Genomic DNA, 22,053 nt, shown 5'->3' on the forward strand with positions numbered 1-22,053 from the left:
AAATAATTCCTCACACAGCACCATACACATAACTACAAAAAAGTTAAAAGGGTCAGAATATGGCAAAAAAAAAAAAAATTCTCATGGTTTTTATTCAGTATAAAAACGCAAGAAAATGATACATATGTAGTATCGTCGTAATCGCACGGACCTCGCGAATGAAATTAACTGGTCAGTTTTACCATATAGAGAATGCCATAAAAACAAAACTCTAAACTGTTGCAAAATTGCTGGGTTTTTGCCAATCCCCCCCCCCCCAATTTAGATGGGTTTTTTTCCTAGCTCCCACTTTATTGTATGTAATATGGTGGAAATAGAATGCGCAACCTGTCCCGCAAAAAACAAGCCCACATAAGGCTATGTGGATGGAAAAATAAAAAAGTTATGGCCCCAGAAACACAGGCGGAGTGAAAAACAAAAAAACTGAAAGGGCTGAAAGGATTAAATAGGTTGGTCAACAACAAACGCAGCGCACATGCAATTTGTGCTGCGACCGCAGTCATTTCTATGCTAGCACCGCTATACTGTGATTCCTGGACACAAGATCTCAGTGTAGCCGAACCCTTATGCCATAGTCACAGTGCAGACGTCGGACATTTCTGGCTGTCCCATACTTTAGTGCTGCTGCACTGTGCATGCGTGACCCCTGCCATATTCAAAGGGGGGAATGTAGGTCTCAAGATCAGACACTTATCCAGTTAACCTGTGGACGGGAGTTAAGTGTTTGTAGTGGGACACATTGTCCTCTAATTCCATGAGAACTGATCTGCAAATACTGCTTTGTGCAGAGGCATTGTTTGGGGAACATAGTGGGGCACATTTACTAATACTTTACACAGGCCAATGATTGGGACAATTATGAGCGTTTTTCATAACTGCCCAGTGTAAATCACTCAATCACTCATTGGGTAAAAGCATCGCTGATTGGGTCACCTACACCAGGGATGGCCAACCTGAGGCTCTCCAGCTGTTGCAAAACTACAACTCCCGGCATGCCCAGGCTACCCACAGCTAGGCATGGTGGGAGTTGTAGTTTTACAACAGCTGGAGAGTCTCAGGTTGGCCATGCCTGACCTACACCATCTTTTCTGGTCAGTAAATTGTGTTGTCTAAACAGCGATCTGCTGCCCAGAAACAATGATTCTCTATGGGAATGAGTGATAGCTCCTTCCAATACAGAGGAGATGATTGCTTCATGTAAATACAGCCCTCACCTCTTCTATCGAGCAGGCAATTATCGGGAACAAACGGCTAGTTCCCGATAACTGCCTGGCATCAGGTTGGCCCATGTAAAAGCACCTTAAGGGTCCATTCACACGTCCGTTGTTTCTTTCCTGATCTGTTCCGTTTTTTGCTGAACAGATCTGGACCAGATCTGGACCCATTCATTTTCAATGGGTCCTGAAAAAAAATCTGACATTGTGCTATCCAATTTTTTTCAGGACCCATTGAAAATGAATGGGTCCAGATCAGTTCCGCAAAAAACGGAACAGATCAGGAAAGAAACAACGGACGTGTGAATGGACCCTAAAGAGGACCTGTCACCAAAAAAAATGCAATGCAATCTGAAGGCACTATGTTCTAGAGCAGGAGAAACTGAGCAGATTGATGTGTATTTTTGTGGGAAAAGATTCAGTAAAACTTGTAATTTTTACATTTATATCTGCAGCCCTGTGAATACCCATCGGTACAGGAGGAGGGGCTATCAGTGACTGACAGCTATCTCCATATGGACACATACACACAATGCTATCAGTCACTGATAGCCCCTCCCTCCTGTACCAATAGCCGTTCACAGGAGGTAAATAAATGTATAAATTACAGGTTTTAATCAATCTTTTTCCACAAAAATATTAATTTGCTTGGCTTCTCCTGCTCTACAACATGCTGCCATCAGAGCTGCAGTGCATATTTTGGTGACAGGTCATCTTTAAAGGTGTTGTCTGACATTAGCAAATTACATTTATCATGCAGAGAAAGTTAAAGGGGTTCCCTGGGCTCTCCTATATTGATGACCTATCCACAGGATAGGTCATCAGTATCAGATCAACTGGGGTCCGACACCTATGCCATCTCCCTTCTCTCTTCCTCTGCTGCTGCTTTGCCACAGGCTTAGTAGTGGTGAACAGGAAGAGGCGGTAGACGGCACGTGCGCACTGTGTGCGCAGTCTCCTCATACGGCTGATCGGCTGGGGGTGCCGGAAGTCGGAGCCTCACCAATCTGATATTGATAACCTATCCTGAGGATAGGTCATCAATAAGGATGAGAGAATCGACTTCGCATGAAACATCTGAAGTCTATTTGCATAATTCTTCTTTTAAACCTTGGAACCGAACCTGTGTTCGGGAAATGTTTTTTTACAGTACAAATTAATTTATGATGTTTTTATGCGAAGTCTCGGCACTCGCTCCGTACCGTATTCAAACAAAGTATTCGCTCATCCCTAGTCATCAATATAGGAGAGTCCGGACAACACCTTTAATACAAGTCACTTTATAATCCACTTTTATTTTCCATATTGCTTCCCTTGCCATCTTGATTCATTTTTCCATCCCATTATACCCTGCTTATTTCCATGGTGAGGACCACCATGTAATCCAGTAGTGGTGGCCGTGCTTGCACACTATAGGAAAAAGCTCCGGCCTGTCTGGTGGCCGGGACCATGGGAGCACACTTAGGCTAAGTGCTTTTTCCTATAGTGTGCAAGCACGACCACTACTGATGAATTACAGGGTAGTTGTAACCATGGAAATGAGCAGTGTATAATGTGATGGAAAAATGAATCATGCCAGCAAAGGAGGCTACTAAACAAAATAATGTTCCTACAGTGGTCTAAGTGGCTGTTAAGGCCTCTATTAATTTATCCATCACTTTGATAAAGCTGCCCATATATATATATATATATATATATATATATATATATATATATATATTAGAGCTGAAACGATTATTCGAATAACTCGATTAAATCGAGTCAAAAAATTCATCGATGCAGTTTCCCTGCATCGAGGAATCGTTCAGATCACGTGATCACGGAGCGGGAGTGAAATTAAGCGTCTCACTCACGGCTTCCGTGTCCTCCGGAGCCAGAGAGGCAGGACTGAGCGGCCGGCACAGCTGAGGGAGGAGGAGGAGGGAGTCTCTCCCTCCCCACTGTGCGCGGCTGCCGCTGAAGACCAAGTAGGAGGAGGAGGGGAGGAGGAGAGGAGGGGAGGGGAGGGACTGTGGCCACTGCGCCACCAATGAATGTGCCTGCCATATCCCACAGGGTCCCCCTCCTCCCCCCCATCATTGGTGGCAGTGTCAGTTCCGATCGGAGCCCCAGCAGTGTAATGCTGGGGCTCCGATCGGTTACCATGGCAGCCAGGACGCTGCTTAAGTCCTGGCTGCCATGGTATGTTAGTGAGCAGAGAGCAGCGCATTATACTCACGTGCGCTGTGGCCGCCGGTCGCTCCTTCTCATAGGTCTGTGCGGCGCATTGCTAATGCTGTAAGCATTAGCAATCCGCCGCACAGACAGAAGAAGGAGCGACCGGCGGCCACAGCGCACGTGAATATAATGCGCTGCTCTCTGCTCACTACTAACATACCATGGCAGCCAGGGCTTCAGTAGCGTGACTCCTGGCTGCCATGGTAACCGATCGGAGCCCCAGCATTACACTGCTGGGGCTCCGATCGGAACTGACACTGCCACCAATGATGGGGGGGAGGAGGGGGACCCTGTGGCCACTGCCACCAATGATTAATACGAGGGAGGGAGGGAGGGGGGGTTGCGTTACCAGAGGGGGCATATCAGAGGCTGGGGGAGGAAGATCAGAGGCTGGGGGGAGGCAGATCAGAGGCTGGGGGGAGGGGGGGAGGCAGATCAGAGGCTGGGGGAGGGAGATCAGAGGCTGGGGGGAGGGGGGAGGCAGATCAGAGGCTGGGGGGAGGCAGATGGAGAGAGAGTGGTTAATGGAGGCTGCAAGCACCACCTTGGCATGTATAAAGTTATTGGTTTAGAGAGGGGTTAATGAAGGCACCTCCAAGGTGCTTTCATTAACCTCTTCAAACCAATAACTTTATACATGCCTAATGCCAAGGTGCTTCCATTAACCCCTCCAAACCCAATGGGCATGTATAAAGTTATTGGTTTGGAGGGGTTAATGGAAGCACCTTGGCATTAGGCATGTATAAAGTTATTAACCCCTTCAAACCAATAACTTTATACATACCTAATTACGTACGTTATTTTAAGTAGCTTTTTCTTATTAGATTACTCGATGAATCGAGAAATATAATCGATAGAATACTCGATTACAAAAATATTCGTTTACTGCAGCCCTAATATATATATATATATATATATATATATAAGACACATAACGCAGCTGTCAGCTGAACACCGACTGGTTGACAGCTCCCTCTTCCATCTCCTCTATAAGCATGACTTCTCAGGGGACCTGAATAAGCATGTCCATTTCAGTAGGCAAAAAGAGATAAGCAGCTGCCATATACCGTATTTTTCGCTTTATAAGGCTACTTTCACACAAGCGTTCGGGGCTCCGCTTGTGAGTTCCGTTTGAAGGCTCTCTCACAAGCGGCCCCAAACGCATCCGTACGGCCCCAATGCATTCTGAGTGGATGCGCCTCAGTCTGGCACCGTTTGGCCTCCACTCAGCAGGCGGACACCCGAACGCTTGGGTGTCTGCCTGGCCGTGCGGAGCCAAACGGATCTGTCCAGACTTACAACGTAAGTCAAAGGGGACGGATCCGTTTGAAGTTGACACAATATGGCTCAATTTCAAACGGATCCGTCCCCCATTGACTTTCAATGTAAAGTCTGGACGGATCCGTCTGAGTAACTTTCACACTTAGAATTCTTTCTAAAATATAATGCAGACGGATCCCATCGTCTGCATTATAGGAGCGTATCCGCTCTGAACGCAAGTGTGAAAGTAGCCTAAGACGCACCTAGGTTTTAGAGAAGGAAAATAAGAAAAAATATATTTTCCATCAGACCCCCAATGTTAATTCGACCTCCATATTAATAAGTCCGCCAATCAGACCTCAGACAACGGCACCGCTCCTGTCATCTCGCTCTCTTCTTGTTCACCCTGCTACGTGCTGTGACCTGACGCCGCACAGCGTGAGGTCACAGAGGGCCAACGTCAAGGAAGACCAGAAATCTGTGAGTACGGAGCACTGCATTCACTGCTTCCCGGTCCTACAGTAATAATTAGCGCTTCCATAATGAAAGCGCTCATTAGTATTTGCCACATTTTCCTCCTACTTTGGGCGGAAAAAGAGTGCGCCTTATAGATACCGCTAACCCTTTTGATAACCATTTTAGGCCACGTTGAAATGCAACATGACTGCTCCTTCTTTCCACCACAAACATTAGGCTACATGGACAACGGACATGTGATGAAAAACGGACAGGTGATGTAAAAAAAATTTAACAGCCATCACACGTCCGTTTTAAGGCCAATGGTAGTCTATGGGGTTATCCACATGGCAGTTTTTTTGACCGTCAGTGAAAAACGGACATAAAAAAATAGAACGTTCTCCATCTTGTTCGTTTTTGACCGACAGACTGCCTCCATACAATTGAATGGGTCCATTTTTAACATCCATTTCTCGGAAGGGCATCAGTGGAAAAAACGTCCGTTCAAAATGTTATTTTTTAACTGACATTTTTTTCACTATCGTGTGCATGTAGCATAAATTCACTGGATTATCAAGATTAATTGACATTAATGTATATAACTGGGCTTTATATAACCAAGTTTTCTGCTTTCCCCATACTGATGACCTATCCTCAGACGGCTAGTCCGATCTTCAGCGACCCCTCCCTCGTGTGAAGACTGCCAGCTGCCGCTTCTGCCATCCTCTATTTCACAGTCTCTGACACTTACGCCTAGCAATCATTCTGTGAAGAAAACAAACTCACATTTACAACAGCCAAGCTCCTTCTGGGCTAAAGAGCAAGCAAAGCCCTCTGGCTCATGGGCACCAAAGTAAATCTTTTTCAGAGGCTTGAGCGAGTAGGAGGAGCAGAACATAATCTTTATTGTGAACAGATATGGGATAAAGTCCAAACGCTGATGTTACATTTATTTGTTGTCTGGAGCAGACTCAGACATGAACTCTGCTGAGCAGGAATGCTTCAACGTCATGCAGCAGCAAGCTCGGCACATAAATGAAACCTCCTGTTTAATTCACAAGGGCGACTGCTGCTGCTGATTCATCCAAACAAAAATGCACCTATGAACTGTGGGGGTCATTATTTATTTATTTATTTTACTGAAATACGCTTATATTAGGCAGATTTCAGGAGAAGATGGCGCTTAGTTGCGCAACAATCAGCGACTTTTCCCCTCTCACGCCAGGTCAAACTGTGGGTGTGGCGTGGGCGGGGACGCCGGTCTTAATAAATTACCCCCTGTGCGTCTATGCTGAGATGCTGGCAGATGTTTCCAACAAGATAAACCTCGTCCACAGACTCTATAAAATAATACTGGAAAGACAAAGCCTGTGCTCCTTGTTTTCAATGGAGGTCAGCTGGCACCAAAAAGGTGGCATTCAGAGTGGTTTCAGTATATATCTGGAGCCTCCCTTAAAGGGGTTGTCACACTTCAGCAGAAGGCATTTATAACGTAGAGAAAGTTAATACAAGGCACTTACTAATGTATTGTGATAGTCCATATTGCCTCGTTTGCTAGCTGGATTCATTTCCATGGTTACAACCACCCAGCAGCGGTGGTCGTGCTTGGACACTATAGAAAAAAAGTGTTGGACTATGTGCACTCCCTTGATCCCAACCACCAGAGAGGCCAGCACTTTTTCATATAGCGTGCAAGCACGGCCACTGCTGCTGAATTACAGGGTAGTTGTAACCATGGAAACGAGCGGTGCATAATGTAATGGAAAAATAATTCAAGTCAGCAAAGGAAGTAATATGGACAATCACAATACATTAGTAAGGGGTTTGTATTTGTCTACGTTACAATGATCCGTCGTCCATTGTCTTACAATGGTTAATCCGTTCTGAACAGATGCATTTTGCTGCGATTTTAAGATCCCTTGCCGGATATCAAAAGTAGCCTTAGGTGTAGAAAATGGTCTAACTGTAAGCCAGCAAGGGACTGGCACAGGATACATCAAAGTTAGGGCTCATTCACACGACAGTGGTTTGGTTCCGCAGCAGAGTGTGCTGTCCGCATCCGTTGCTCCGCTCCATGGCCCCGCAAAAATTATGAGTCATGTCCTATTTTTGTCAGCTTTGCAGACAAGAATAGGCATTTCTATAAAGGGCTGTCCGTTCCACAAATTGCGGAAGGCACACAGGCGGCATCCGTGTTTTGCGGCCTGCAAAATACGTCACGTTCGTGTGAACAAGCCCTTATGTAGAGACCAGCGCCTCTTCATAACTTCAGCAGGGACAACAGCTGATATTTCCATGCTTGTCTCCTGCATCAGTCACTGCAGTGGAAGTGCAATACATGGCAGCAATGCAGGTGAAAGGCCCATGGATGGCTCGAGTCTGCCAGAATGGTAGTTGCTCATAAAGTAGGAGAAGGGGATTCCACCCATTCTGGATGTTTATGTGCCCCATAGGAATTATTTCTGAATGGGACACGTAGCCATTTCAAGTCGTCTGATCAGTTACTATGAACAAATTTGCCTCACTACAAATAGCTGCTAGTACATGAGAAAATAACTCGCCAAAACTGTATTTAATTTTAGTGATGGCACATTTGACATAAAAGCACTGACCAAAAGAAAACTTGCCGTGTAGACCCCGCACATGAAAATAGAGCAGAATGGACTTCTTTGTCACTTATGAGATACTCAGGAGGTGGCAATTAGCATTGATAGGGGGAAAGGCGCAAAAGGTCAAACCTCCTTAAGACTTGGCATAGACCTTCCACCTCTCATGTCTAAAGAAAGCTTACTGAATTGTTGCCCTGGCATCTTGCCCAGTATTCTCCACAGAAGAGGCGGAATACCTTAATTTCATACCTTTTTAGCCTAGTGAACGGGTTGAGTACTCCTGGCACTGGAGCAAGACAGTCCTGCTACATGGAGGATGGCATACTACTTTCTTACATACAAAGATAAAAACATCTGAAAAAAATACTGATGTGCCTCAAGTGTATATTTACCATAATTCATTTAAGTTGCAGCAAATTAACTTTCCAACAATTATTCTTCAGATTTCGACTACTTAGAGAACTTTCTCCAGCAGTGATTATTATTCACATTACTTATAGTTATCATGCAATTTAAACAGACTTCTAAATAAGTCTTAAAACATTTCCCACTGCTAAGAAGAATTCTGAGTTGCTTGGTGTAATAAAACATTCCTATGGTAGTGTTTTATTATACAATTTAAGTCCCCAGGGTTCTACCTTTAATGTCAGGTAATGTATATTTTTGCTTCTACATTGCACTGCTAACAATAAAGGTTATCTCCCTGTGAAGGCTAGGAGCCTTTGTACAATGAATTTATTCTTAGAAATAGCTGCGCAGTGTACTACATTTTCTGGACTGAAGTCATTATTTTCGTGCTTAACCCCTTTGCAGTCCAAAGAATATAATAAAGAATAAAATTATCGAATTCCCTGGCAGAAAAGCAGAGGGTGGAATAATATATCTGGCAAATTTCTCTTACAAGACACACTGCCGTTTTATAGATCTGCCATATCAGAATATTCTGCTACTTTTTAAAATTATTCTCTGCATAATTTAAAGCAATATATACAGCATTCACTCCGTAATACTGTCCATTTAAATTAATTAAATGAATAGCTAAAGTGTTGATCGACAGAGTCCCAGCTCTGAGACCCCCACCAATCGCTAGATTCAGGAGCGCTCAGCCGAACACAGCTTCTCCTCGCTGCTGAGCGCGAGGCGGTAGGCGGTTTCAATAGAAAGTCTACGAGATATCCTGGTGATGGGGGGGGGGGGGGCACAAGCAAGAGGAGCAGGTCACTGGTGTGGCCATGGAGCCACTGGGACCAGGCAAGTAAGTTCAGGGGTAGTCACTCTGGGAGGTCTGTTATAGTCTCGGATAACCACTTTAAGCAATTAAATCGGCACCCTGATCGGTTGGTTAGTACAACAGGACCAGTGTTTCTCTTTGATGTATGTACACTATTATTGTGAATGCCAAGAATCCATCAAATTTTTCTCCACAGTTATAACATGCACACAACTTCCATGTCATGGCTCCCATCAAGGAGCAGTAGTATAACATGACCGCTATGGCCACTGACAGCCTGTAAATGAAGACCACGGGGACAACCTGAGAACCTTACTGGATCAGCAGGGGCTTGAAGAGATGAGTAGTATTTTTTTTGTATAACAACTGGGTGTGTTTTTATGTTTTTGTTTTCTGAAATCGGATAACCTCCTGTTATACAGGCATTCGATAAATTCCTATATAAATATGGTATGAAGAAATTCCTATAGAAAAATAAAAAATATAGTTGGTTTCACTAATGTTAACATCCAAAGTGACATGTGACAAAGAAAAAAGGCAACTATCTGCTGCAGGGTCTCTCTCATTCTTATCTAAACAAATGCCTTCTTTGAAGCCTGAAGTCAGCCAGAAAGAAAGAGGCCTGCAATTGTGTTCTCAAGAGAAAGCCTCCACAGTCCTCTCCCAGGACTCTCACCTCTGCCAAGATGAGAATTGGACTCATTTCTTTTTTCGAGACCACACAGTCCTGGTGTAAACCCAACGGAGAGGACTGAATTATTTCTAATTCCTATTGTTCATATATATATATCGCCCAGGGCACCTTTTCTATAGTGGGAGCACTATTCCCTGGATAGCTTGTCAGCAAATGGCATTAAACAATACATTTGCATATGCTTTCATGTAACTTACTGTTGGACACAAATGGGATTCTGAAATTACAGACATTTCCAGAGACGAGAGCTGAAGATGCAGTTAAACATTAAAGGGGTTGTCATCCCATGAACAGTAAGCATCCCTGTCCATAGGACAGGTTATAAATACTGGATCCCTGGGCGTGTGACTGCTGGGAAGACGATGGTCCCCAGTGGCTCTCTGAACTGAGTAGTAGTGTACATGTCGGTCCAACACTCCATTCATTTCTATGGGACTGAAGTAAATGGAGAAGTAGACCGACATGTATGGAGGACCCCACTGTATGATTTTAATAATGCCACCTGCCATAGGGTGATCATTTGTACAATCTGCCTTACATTCAATCAGACATGTGCCATTTGTGGTCTCTCTAATGGGTATTGCTAGTTTAATAGGGAGTTTCTCCATTCAATTGGCCTTGACTCTCTTCAGTCTGGTATATAATACACACCCTGCAAACATATCCCCAATTTCTTGCTTGTTTTAGCCTTCCTTGAGACTGCAAACTAAAGGTGGATTTAGGTGGGGCAATATTCTGCTTGTCTCAATGTGCAGCCGATTACCTGATGAATGAGCGGGTTAAGTTATCTTTTCAATGCATCAGATCATTCTGTCTAAGGCTACTTTCACACTCGCGTTCAGAGCGGATCCGTCTGAGACGGATCCGCTCATATAAGACCTCTTTCACACTTCAGTGTTTGGTCAGTGATTTCCATCAGTGATTTGTGAGCCAAAACCAGGTGCAACTCTAAACACAGAACAGGAGCAGATCTTTCCCTTCTACCTCATGTCTGTGGAGGCTCCACTTCTGGTTTTGGCTCACAAATCACTGATGGAAATCACTGACCAAACACTGAAGTGTGAAAGAGGCCTAATGCAGACGGTGGCTCCGTTCAGAACGGATCCGTCTGCATTATATTGTTAAAAAATTTCTAAGTGTGAAAGTATCCTCAGACGGATCCGTCCAGACTTTACATTGAAAGTCAATGGGGGACGGATCCGTTTGAAAATTGAGCCATATTGTGTCATATTCAAACGAATCCGTCCCCATTGACTTACATTGTAAGTCTGGACGGATCCGCCTGCCTCCGCACGGCCAGGCGGACACCCGAACGCTGCAAGGATCTGTGGACGACACTTATGGGGGGATCTGTGGACGACACTTATGGGGGGATCTGTGGACGACACTTATGGGGGGATCTGTGGACGACACTTATGGGGGGATCTGTGGACGACACTTATGGGGGGATCTGTGGACGACACTTATGGGGGATCTGTGGACGGCGTTTATGGGGGATCTGTGGACGACACTATTATGGGGGGATCTGTGGACGACACTTATGGGGGGATCTGTGGACGACACTTATGGGGGGATCTGTGGACGACACTTATGGGGGATCTGTGGACGACACTTATGGGGGATCTGTGGACGACACTTATGGGGGATCTGTGGACGACACTTATGGGGGATCTGTGGACGACACTTATGGGGGATCTGTGGACGACACTTATGGGGGGATCTGTGGACGACACTTGGACACACTTATGGGGGATCTGTGGACGACACTTATGGGGGATCTGTGGACGGACGTTATGGGGGATCTGTGGACGACACTATTATGGGGGGATCTGTGGACGACACTTATGGGGGGATCTGTGGACGACACTTATGGGGGATCTGTGGACGACACTTATGGGGGATCTGTGGACGACACTTATGGGGGATCTGTGGACGACACTTATGGGGGGATCTGTGGACGACACTTATGGGGGATCTGTGGACGACACTTATGGGGGATCTGTGGACGACACTTATGGGGGGATCTGTGGACGACAGATCTGTGGACGACACTTATGGGGGATCTGTGGACGGCGTTTATGGGGGATCTGTGGACGACACTATTATGGGGGATCTGTGGACGGCGTTTATGGGGGATCTGTGGACGGCGTTTATGGGGGATCTGTGGACGGCGTTTATGGGGGATCTGTGGACGGCACTATTATGGGGGATCTGTGGACGGCGTAGTTATGGAGAGGGGGATATGTGCACTGTTATGGGCATAACAGTGCACAGATCCCTTTCCTCATAACAGTGCACAGACCCCCCTTCCCATAGCAGTGCCATACACAGACCCCCCCTCCTCCCCATAGCAGTGCTATAGACAGATCCTCCCCCCTCCCCATAGCAGTGCTATACACAGACCCCCCTTCCCCCTAACAGCCCCGGCGCTTGCATCTTTATTTTACCTTTTTACAATGACGCTCCCGCTCCTGTAACAGCCAGGCAGAGCGGACGGCGGCGTAACGTCACTCAATCACGTGACGCGCCTGCTCCGCCCACTTCATGAATGAAGGAGGCGGAGCAGGCGCGTCACGTGATTGAGTGACGTTACGCCGCCGTCCGCTCTGCCTGGCTGTTACAGGAGCGGGAGCGTCATTGTAAAAAGGTAAAATAAAGATGCAGCGCCCGCCCGAATAGCAACGAATCGGCGATTATTCGATAACTGGATTCGTCGACAACGAATCCAGTTATCGAATATAATCGATTACATCGATTAATCGTTGCAGCCCTAGCCTAACCAGAGATCTGCTGCCCAGTAGCAATGCAGCTGTATGGGGACAAGCAATCGCGACTTCTCGTCCTCATACTGTGGAGGTGATCACTGCATGTACATGCAGCACTTCACCTCCACTGAGAAAGCAGCCAACTGTTGGGAAGGAACTCTTCCTTCCCGGCAATCGGCCTCCAGTTGCCCCATGTAAATCCACCTTAAAGGGGTTTTCCGGGATTTTAATATTGATGACCCATCCCCATGACCCTGGCGATCAGTTGGTTGAAGGGAAGGCCCCACTCTGCGTGAGCGCAGCCTTTCCTTCTTTTTTTCCTCCCTCTCGGTCAACAGCGCAGTGGTGAGCAGGTGTAACTACAAGCCCCATTCAGTTCAAGGAGACAGCTCGTTCCCATACACTTGTAGTTAACACCTGCTCACCGCTGCGCTGTTGACAGAGCAGGTAAACAAGGGAAGGCTGCGCTCGCATAGAGTGCGGCCTTCCCTTCAACCAGCTGATCGTCGGGGGTCGCCAATCTGATATTCATGACCTATCCTGAAGATGATCAATATGAAAATCCTGGAAAACCCTTTTAAGGGTCCTTTTACATGGACCGGTGATCTGTCAGATTATCGTGAACAAAGCAGACGCTCGCGATCACTGTCATGAGTGCAGATGAGGGCTGTATTTAAATGCAGCAATCACCTCTATGGGGACAAGCGATCAATACAGTGATAGCTTTTTCCCATAGAAAAATCACTGTTCCAGCGCGGATCGTTGTTTATTCACCACCATCTGCTGCACATGAATGAATATTTTCTGTGTTGCCTGAATGACGAGTATTTGCTCGTTCATCAGGTGATTTCCAGCACCTTTCACACAGGCAGACATACACCGTTCGTACAAATGGTATTCCCTGATAAACTAACAGATCATTGGTCTGTGTAAAATGACCCTTAGGGCAGTTTGTCAGCAGCACATTGCCCTGTGTAAACAGGGATGTGTTGCCAACAAACAATGAATGTGTACGGCAATGAACAATCACAGTGGTGATCGTTCATCCCCATACAAAGGGGATGATTGCTTCACGTGAGGGCAGCTAAGGCTACTTTCACACTAGCGTTCGATCGGATCCGTTCTGAACGGATCCGATCATATTAATGCAGACGGAGGCTCCGTTCAGTACGGATCCGTCTGCATTAAAATGGCAAAAAAAAGCTAAGTGTGAAAATAGCCTCGGACGGATCCGTCCAGACTTTCAATGTAAAGTCAATGGGGGACGGATCCGCTTGAAGATTGAGCCATATTGTGGCATCTTCAAACAGATCCGTCCCCATTGACTTACATTGTAAGTCTGGACGGATCCGTACGCCTCCGCATGGCCAGGCGGACACCCGAACGCTGCAAGCAGCGTTCAGCTGTCCGCCTGTCCGTGCGGAGGCGAGCGGAGCGGAGGCTGAACGCCGCCAGACTGATGCAGTCTGAGCGGATCCGCTCCATTCAGACTGCATCAGGGCTGGACGGCTGCGTTCGGGTCCGCTCGTGAGCCCCTTCAAACGGAGCTCACGAGCGGACACCCGAACGCTAGTGTGAAAGCAGCCTAAGCGAGTGGGAAAACTGTGTTTCCGATCACTGCCACTGTAAATCAGCTCTAACTGACCTTTAGTGCACAGGCCTATTGTATCCTGTTTGTCTAAAATCCAGTTTGCATATAAAGCTTTTCAAACCATTGGCAAACGATCAGTGGTTTAAAAAAAAAATATATATCATATTATTATTAATAATAATAATATGATATATAAAAAAAATGAGGCAGCACAGTGGGTTCAATCAGTAGAAGGGTGCACGGCCCAAAAGGATAAGCAGTCCTTGTATACAAAATATCAAAAAAAGGCAGCACTCCAAGGATTTAATGAAAAAATAATCACCTTTTATTCACCCATGTGGGCAGCGCAACGTTTCAGCTCAGCACTAGAGCCTTTCTCAAGCTTGCCCACATGGGTGAATAAAAGGTAATTGTTTTTTCATTAAAACCTTGCCTTTTTTTTGATTATATACAGTGAGGAACAGAAGTATTTGAACACCCTGCGATTTTGCAAGTTCTCCCACTTAGAAATCATGTAGGGGTCTGAAATTCACATTGTAGGTGTTTTCCCACTCTGAGAGACAGAATAAAATGAAAATTTCAGGAAATCACATTGTATGATTTTTAAAGAATTTATTTGTCTTGTACTGCTGAACATAAGTATTTGAACACCTGAGAAACAGCAAGAATTCTGGCTCTCAAAGACCTGTTACTGTGCCTTTAAAAAGTCCATCTCTACTCCACTCATTAATCTAACTTAGTAGCACCTGTCTAAACTCTTTAAAGACACCTGTCCACCCCACAGTCAGTCAGACGCCAACTACTACCATGGGCAAGACCAAAGAGCTGTCAAAAGACACCAGAGACAAAATTGTGGACCTCCACAAGGCTGGAAAGGGCTATGGGGCAATTGCCAAGCACCTTGGTGAATATAGATCAACTGTTGGAGCAATTGTTAGAAAATGGAAGAGGCTAAAGACGACTGTCAGTCTCCCTCAGACTGGAGCTCCATGCAAGATCTCATCTCATGGGGTGTCACTGATAATAAGAAAGGTAAGGAATCAGCCCAGAACTACAAAGGAGGAGCTAGTCAATGACATGAAGAGAGCTGGGACCACAGTTTCAAAGGTCACTGTCGGTAGAACACTATGCCGTCATTGTTTCAAATAATGCATTGCACATAAGGTTCTCCTGCTCAAGTCATCACATGTCCAGGCCCGTCTGAAGTTTGCCAATGACCATCTGGATGATTCAGAGGAGGCATGGGAGAAAGTCAAGTGGTCAGATGAGACCAAAGTAGAACTTTTTGGTCTAAACTTCACTCGTCGTGTTTGGAGGAAAAAGAAGGATGAGTTGCATCCCAAGAACATTATCCCTACTGTGAAGCATGGGGGTGGTAACATCATGCTTTGGGGGTGCTTTTCTGCGAAGGGGACAGGACGACTGCACTGTATTAAGGAGAGGATGAATGGGGCCGTTTATTGTGAGATTTGGAGCAACAACCTCCTTCCCTCAGTCAGAGCATTGAAGATGGGTCGTGGCTGGGTCTTCCAACATGACAACGACCCAAAGCACACAGCCAGGATAACCAAGGAGTTTCCGTAAGAAACATATCAAGGTTCTGGAGTGGCCTAGCCAGTCTCCAGACCTAAATCCAATAGAACATCTTTGGAGGGAGCTGAAACTCCATGTTGCTCAGCGACAGTCCCGAAATCTGACAGATCTTGAGAAGATCTGTGTGGAGGAGTGGGCCAAAATCCCTGTTGCAGTGTGTGCAAACCTGGTCAAGAACTACAGGACCTCTGTATTTGCAAACAAAGGCTCCTGTACCAAATATTAACACTGATTTTCTCAGGTGTTCAAATACTTATGTTCAGCAGTGGAAGACAAATACATTCTTTCAAAATTTCCTGAAAAAAAAAAATTATTCTGTCTCTTAGAGTGGGAATGCACCCACAATGTGAATTTCAGACCCCTCCATGATTTCTAAGTGGGAGAACTTGCAAAATCGCTGGGTGTTCAAATACTTCTGTTCCTCACTGTATATATATACACGCAGCAGTCCTTGGAGCCTGACAGACAGTGTCACTGCTGCCTAGCAATAACTCCCAGGTGACCTGTGCGATAGGCGGCAGGGCCTAGACTTAGGCTACTTTCATACTAGTGGCAGCCTTCTCCGGCAGGTGACATGTCGTAGTTTTATTCCGACAGCCTCTCGGAATATTTGCCGTGCTGCGGCCGGAACTCCGGGCCGCCCCCACTAAAGTCAATGGGGCCGAAGCAGACCTCCAGCGGCACACATGAACTAGCGGCAGCCCATATTCGGCCGGCTGTTCACCCGGCTGTTCTGCGTTGCGTGAAAAACGCAGCATGTTCTATATACTGCATTTTTTCACGCAGCCCTGGCCCCATAGAAGTGAATGGAGCTTCAGTGAAAAACATTGCATCCGGAAGCAAGTGCAGATGCAGTGCGTTTTTTCACTGATGGTTGCTAAGAGATGTTGTTTGTAAACCTTCAGTTTTTTTATCACGAGTGTGAAAAACGCATCAAATGGCATTGCACCCGCGCGGAAAAAACTGAACGCACTAGCAGACAAAATTGGCTGAACTTGCTTGCAAAATGGTGCGAGTTTCAGTGAACGCATCTGGACCTAATCCGACACACTCGTGTGAAAGAGGCCTAACACTGTTGTGGGAATAGATTTTGGTCTAGGCACAGACTGCCAGAGGATGTGCACCTCATCATAAAGTGCTTCCTCCGGTAGAGCAGGGAATATCTCACCAGCATAAAATGCCGGTCTATGATAAAGCCCCCCACCCCACCCCCTTGAATAGGAGCTACTGATTTTGGCAGGATGGGCTAACAATCAAATGTGTTTGGGAGCAGTCCAGCTATTCCAACACCCCTGCTCCATCGTTTCTTCTCTTGGGAGAGAAGGTGTGATATCAGCCTCCCTCCCCATCGGTCAATGTAATGTATGGCCAGCTATGTTCATACAGTCATTCTTCCTCACCACAGCGCTGAACTGTACACCAAGAGGCAGATTTAGCCTTAAACCCCAGTCAAATTAGTTGCATCTTCAGGCTGTTCATAAACCCAAATTAAAATCTATGTCAGGGATGGGCTAGCATAGATTTCAGGTAGAATGCGCACCAATTTTGGAGTGTAGATTATAGAGGTTTCAGACTGAGGAAGCCCGACCCCACAAGATTGAAAGAGACAGGTAACATTTCCAGTCCTGTCAATTGAGAGGGTGGGGAAATTACGGAAACCTAAACTACAAGTCATAGGGGCTTGTTAAGCACCACTGGGATTCATTGTGTTTATAATGCAGATGTAAAGAGTCTGAGGCTTTATTCACATGTCTGTTTGACGTCTGTAGAAAAATGGCCAGTGTTTCCGCAATAAGGGGCCGATTTTTGGTCTGTGCGTATCCGTTTTTTGCCCTCCATGTGTCATCCGTATTCCACATCCACTGCTAGCTTCAAAAGGTGATTTCTAGGGCATTTACCGATGGTCAGTAAAAACCACTGACAAAACACGGGGGCTGTCATTATTCTGTTACCTGTTTTCATGAATCCATTGACTTGAATGCACATGTTTGGTTCAAAACAAGGATCAAAGCTGTGCACGCTTGTTGTTTTTGCACTGACTCAGGTCATTGGAAACACAAGTATGTGTGAATAAACATCAAAATCAATGGACCTGTGTGCTGTCTGTGGAGAATGCTGTATGCAATTTACCGACGCGTTAATAACATATATTAGTTGTATACTGGCAGACCATTTAATGTGTATAGGGGCCTCCTGGCAGATGTCCTGGAAACAATGATTGGGCATTCCCAACCAGTTATGCCGCTCACTAATGAGGAGATCTTACTTGGCAAAATGAGTCGGAGGAGAGGTAGAGAGGACAGAAGAATGGAGACCAATCAGACCTGCAGTTACAGTATGGTGGAGGTCGACCTTCTCAGGGGGAGTGCTCGGACACTGTATAACTGGGATACTGTATACAGAAGGGACCCCCAGCGAATCGCTGGGCTGACACTTAAGGGGACGCCCAAGCCCTCTTTACATCTGCCAGCAGGGTACATAACGATCTAGTTCTCTCCTATACACTTGGCCAGAGGCTGCAGGTGGCTGTATCACCGTCCTCAGGACTGTAGCACAGGCGGATTTTGTCCTGCACTATGGTATTGCTGCCCCCCACTTCTGTTCTCCCTGTCCACATATGTTGGCCCGTCCTACTTGTGTTGCCTTGCTTTCTGTCAATTTGGAACAACCTACAACATAGGGGCCACTTTTACATTATAATTCTTTCCAGGGCCACTTTAAGTTCCCAGCCTAGCGAAACTAGGGACACAGCTCAGTTCTTGACCTTTAAAAAAAAAAAGCTACATTATACAAACCAAAACTTTGTGGTGAAGTTTATCAGGAGGCAATTCATTAATCCTTGTACTTTTTCATCACTTAGACTGCAGCCAATCAGTCGGCTTTCAGATGTCTGGTACAAACTGGCTGATCAGGGAGTCCATTTAAAAAATAAATAAATTTTATAACACGAACAAAGAAAAACTTGACTCCGTAAGGCTTGGACAAAGCAGCAGACGACAGTCTGCATTCTGCTTTTCATGCTACAGAGTTGTACTTTCAGCTAGATATGACGAACTCGTTTAAATTTGGATATGGATTCCGACTTCCGTTGTGTCCGTGGTAGCGGGATCAATTTGGAACCTGATATACCACAACCTCTGCCATTGCAAATGGTTACGGTAGTTTATCATACATTTTCAGACAATGGTAACTGAAATGGCCAAAATCAATGTTGCATTGCCTTCTTTTTTTGTAGTTTACAGAGGATTTTAGGATTGTTATTATTAAGTAGAAAGCCTCATGCCCAGGACTGTATACGTTTTGTGGTTCGTATATCGCAGATCTGCAGAATACAAACGTAGACCCGTTGCCGTCAATAAAATTTATTTATTTTTGCCTTTCTGGCTTATTTTCATCTGGTTTTGCTCACAATCATTGATGGAAATCACGGATAAAAAAAAAAACTGATCAAGCACTGAATGTGTGAAAGCGGCCTTAGGCCTTTCTGTGTCCGCTTGACGTCTAAGGAAAAATCTGTTGATGTTTCTTCCGTGTTTGGGCTGTGCGCCTGCGATTTATCGTCTATTCCATAGACTGCTCGGCTAAAAATGTATTTCCACAGCATCCCCTACCAGTGGTCAGTGAAAGAAAACATGGAACAAACACGGATGCCAGTTGTGTCTCATGGACTTAATGGGACACATTTGGTCCACATCAAAATAGCCCATGCCTACATGATATTTCACTAGCGGTCCAAAACAGATCAATTTTGCCCTAACGCATTCTGAATGGAAAAGGATCTGCTCAGAATGCATCAGTTTGCCTCCGATCAGTCTCCATTCCACTATGGAGGCTGCTTGAGCGTTTTGGTGTCTGTCTGATGAAACTGAGCCAAACGGATCCGTCCTGGCACACAATGTAAGCCAATGGGGACGGATCCGTTTTCTCTGGCACAATAGAAAACAGATCCGTCTCCCATTGACTTTCAATGGAGTTCAGGACTGATCCATCTTGGCTATAGAAGACATAATACAATCGGATCCGTTCATGACGGATGGATGCGGTTGTATTATTGTAACAGATCCATTTTTGCAGAGCCATGATGGATCCGCAAACAATGCTAGTGTGAAAGTAGCCTTAGAAAATCTGGGCAACTGTTTGCAAAAAATAAAAAATGCCACAGTGAAACATGACACCACACAAGTGGTTATTCTGGAGTTTTTAGTGGTAAAAAGTTAAAACCTCCCCAGTGCCAAATCCGTGTGTGAAGGAAGGGTCCTATCTAGACCCAGGACACATGACTTGATTTCAGTCAGCCAAGATGAATGAGAAGTTGAGAAAGTTGCTGGCTGTGCTTTGGGTTGTATTGCCATGGCTGGATAGGAGCTTGTCCTGGGGTATGCGAGTGCCACTGGCAGGATGCAATGACCCCACAAAGCACGGGTCTGGGGACACGTCCGTGCGGTACCGCAGCTATACAAACCTATAACACTAATTCACACAAGCCTAAAAGTGCACTTCCATGTAACGCTTGCGTTATTACTAATGTAATCCCATCCCCATAAACACACACCTAACCAGCAGGCACACATGACGTCCCATACAGCGCCCCCGGGCGGGAGGGATTCTCCCAGCCCCACATACTATAGAGCAGACATTTACCTCACAGCAAGCCGTGCGCCAGTCTACGTGTGGTAAACCTACATTTCACTCCCCTCCCCCGCACCCCTGCTGTGAGGTTTTAGATGGCGCCCCCCTTTTCACGCTTTCCAATAATTGTCCCCTAGGTAACACGCCCGGCAAGGGACAGGCTCCGGTAGGACAGACATAAAATCGGTTACTTAACTGCACGGCGGCGGTTCCGGGCGGTCTCTATGGGGACGAGCTGACAGAAAAGCACGGAAGGGATGCCTCCGCACGATGCGAGGCTACGGAATTACTCCGCGGCACCAGCCTCAGAAAGTAGTCCCAAGCATAGTCTCCTTGATTGTGCGAGGAGACGGAGGAGGAGGGACCGGGAATCACAATGCTATCAGGAGGACGAATGTGGAGGCAGATTCTCGTAACTCCCTGTGATTCAGAGCTGGGCAGGTTGAGGGGGCAACACATGGCACGAGTGAGGAGAATAAAGTAGTTCTGTGGAGCAGTGACTAGTTGTGTGATTAGTGACCAGACAAGCTACTAGTTAATGCAGGGTCCAGACACACTTGACCATGAAGCTAGCTATCAGACTGGCCCTTCATCCCTCCTCCTGTCAGCGTGTGACAGGTGGAGCTGCAGAGGGCAGGCTCTTCTGACAGGTGCATTGTCTGGACGTCCATTTATCTCCATGTAGGAGTGGGAGCCTGACAAGTCCTCTCCACTTCATGCATCACCTTCTGGAGTGGCTGGGCCTGTCCAGGAAAGACTTGTCCTGAGAAGTGTGGGGGTCCCAATAATGCAACGGTAAGTGGAGAATGATGGGGGGTTGAGGGGGTGTAATAGAAGCGGTTATGGGCCATACATCAAGAACAGGGCCCCAGTATAGGGATAGTGCACACACTGATGCCTTAATGTAGGGATAATGCACACAGTGATGTAATAATAGTGCAAGAATGTAGTGACATGATAGTATAGGGATAGTGCACACACTGATGCTGTAGTGTAGGGATAATGCACACAGTGATGTAATAATAGTGCAAGAATGTGTACAGTGACATGACAGTATAGGAATAGTGCACACTGATGCTGTAGTGTAGGGATAATGCACACAGTGATGTAATAATAGTGCAAGAATGTGTACAGTGACATGATAGTATAGGGATAGTGCACACACTGATGCCTTAATGTAGGGATAATGCACACAGTGATGTAATAATAGTGCAAGAATGTAGTGACATGATAGTATAGGGATAGTGCACACACTGATGCTGTAGTGTAGGGATAATGCACAGAAGGATGTCACAGTACAGGGATAATGTTACATAGTGATGTAATAAGAACTTTTGGATTTTAAAATCTGGGGGGGGGATCTGCATCGTGTGCATTGAGAATTTCAAATTCTCATAGAATACCATGCACATGACCTACGGTGCAGATTTTCCACACGCAAATCTGCACACAATCCTGATTGTGTGCATTTAGCCTAAAGGCTATAGTTAGGATTAGTAAGACTGTCTTTTATATTGTGTGGTGAACTTTCTAAAGCATGTATATATAGCTTCAGCTGTATGAGTGTCCTGATCCACATCTCAAGGGCCCTCTTTTTAGTATGCAGACCGGAATGTAGTATTATCTCTTACTGTCCATTAAGGCTGGCGAGGCTCAGGCTGCCGAACTACATAAGTAAATGATGCAAAAACTAAGATATATCATAAATGGAAGCATGGCTTCTGTAATATACTTTGAAATGGTAATAGAATCGGTCAGTACCTCATATTTACATGCATGCATAGTAAATCTTTC

The 22,053-nt window shown here is 45.8% G+C and overlaps 1 protein-coding gene across 11 annotated transcripts in view; it reads right to left on the reverse strand.

Annotated features, from left to right (window-relative positions):
- FBRSL1 (fibrosin like 1) overlaps window positions 1-20,547 on the reverse strand; it is a 545,433-nt gene extending 524,886 nt beyond the window's left edge. For all 11 annotated transcript variants that reach the window (XM_044275607.1, XM_044275611.1, XM_044275609.1 and 8 more), the window contains exon 1: window positions 20,456-20,547. The gene's annotated coding sequence lies outside the window, so the exon portion shown is untranslated. The remainder of the gene's footprint in view (window positions 1-20,455) is intronic.
- Window positions 20,548-22,053: the final 1,506 nt, after the last annotated feature.

Source organism: Bufo gargarizans, chromosome 1 (genome assembly GCF_014858855.1).
Source record: "Bufo gargarizans isolate SCDJY-AF-19 chromosome 1, ASM1485885v1, whole genome shotgun sequence".
NCBI lineage: Eukaryota > Metazoa > Chordata > Amphibia > Anura > Bufonidae > Bufo > Bufo gargarizans.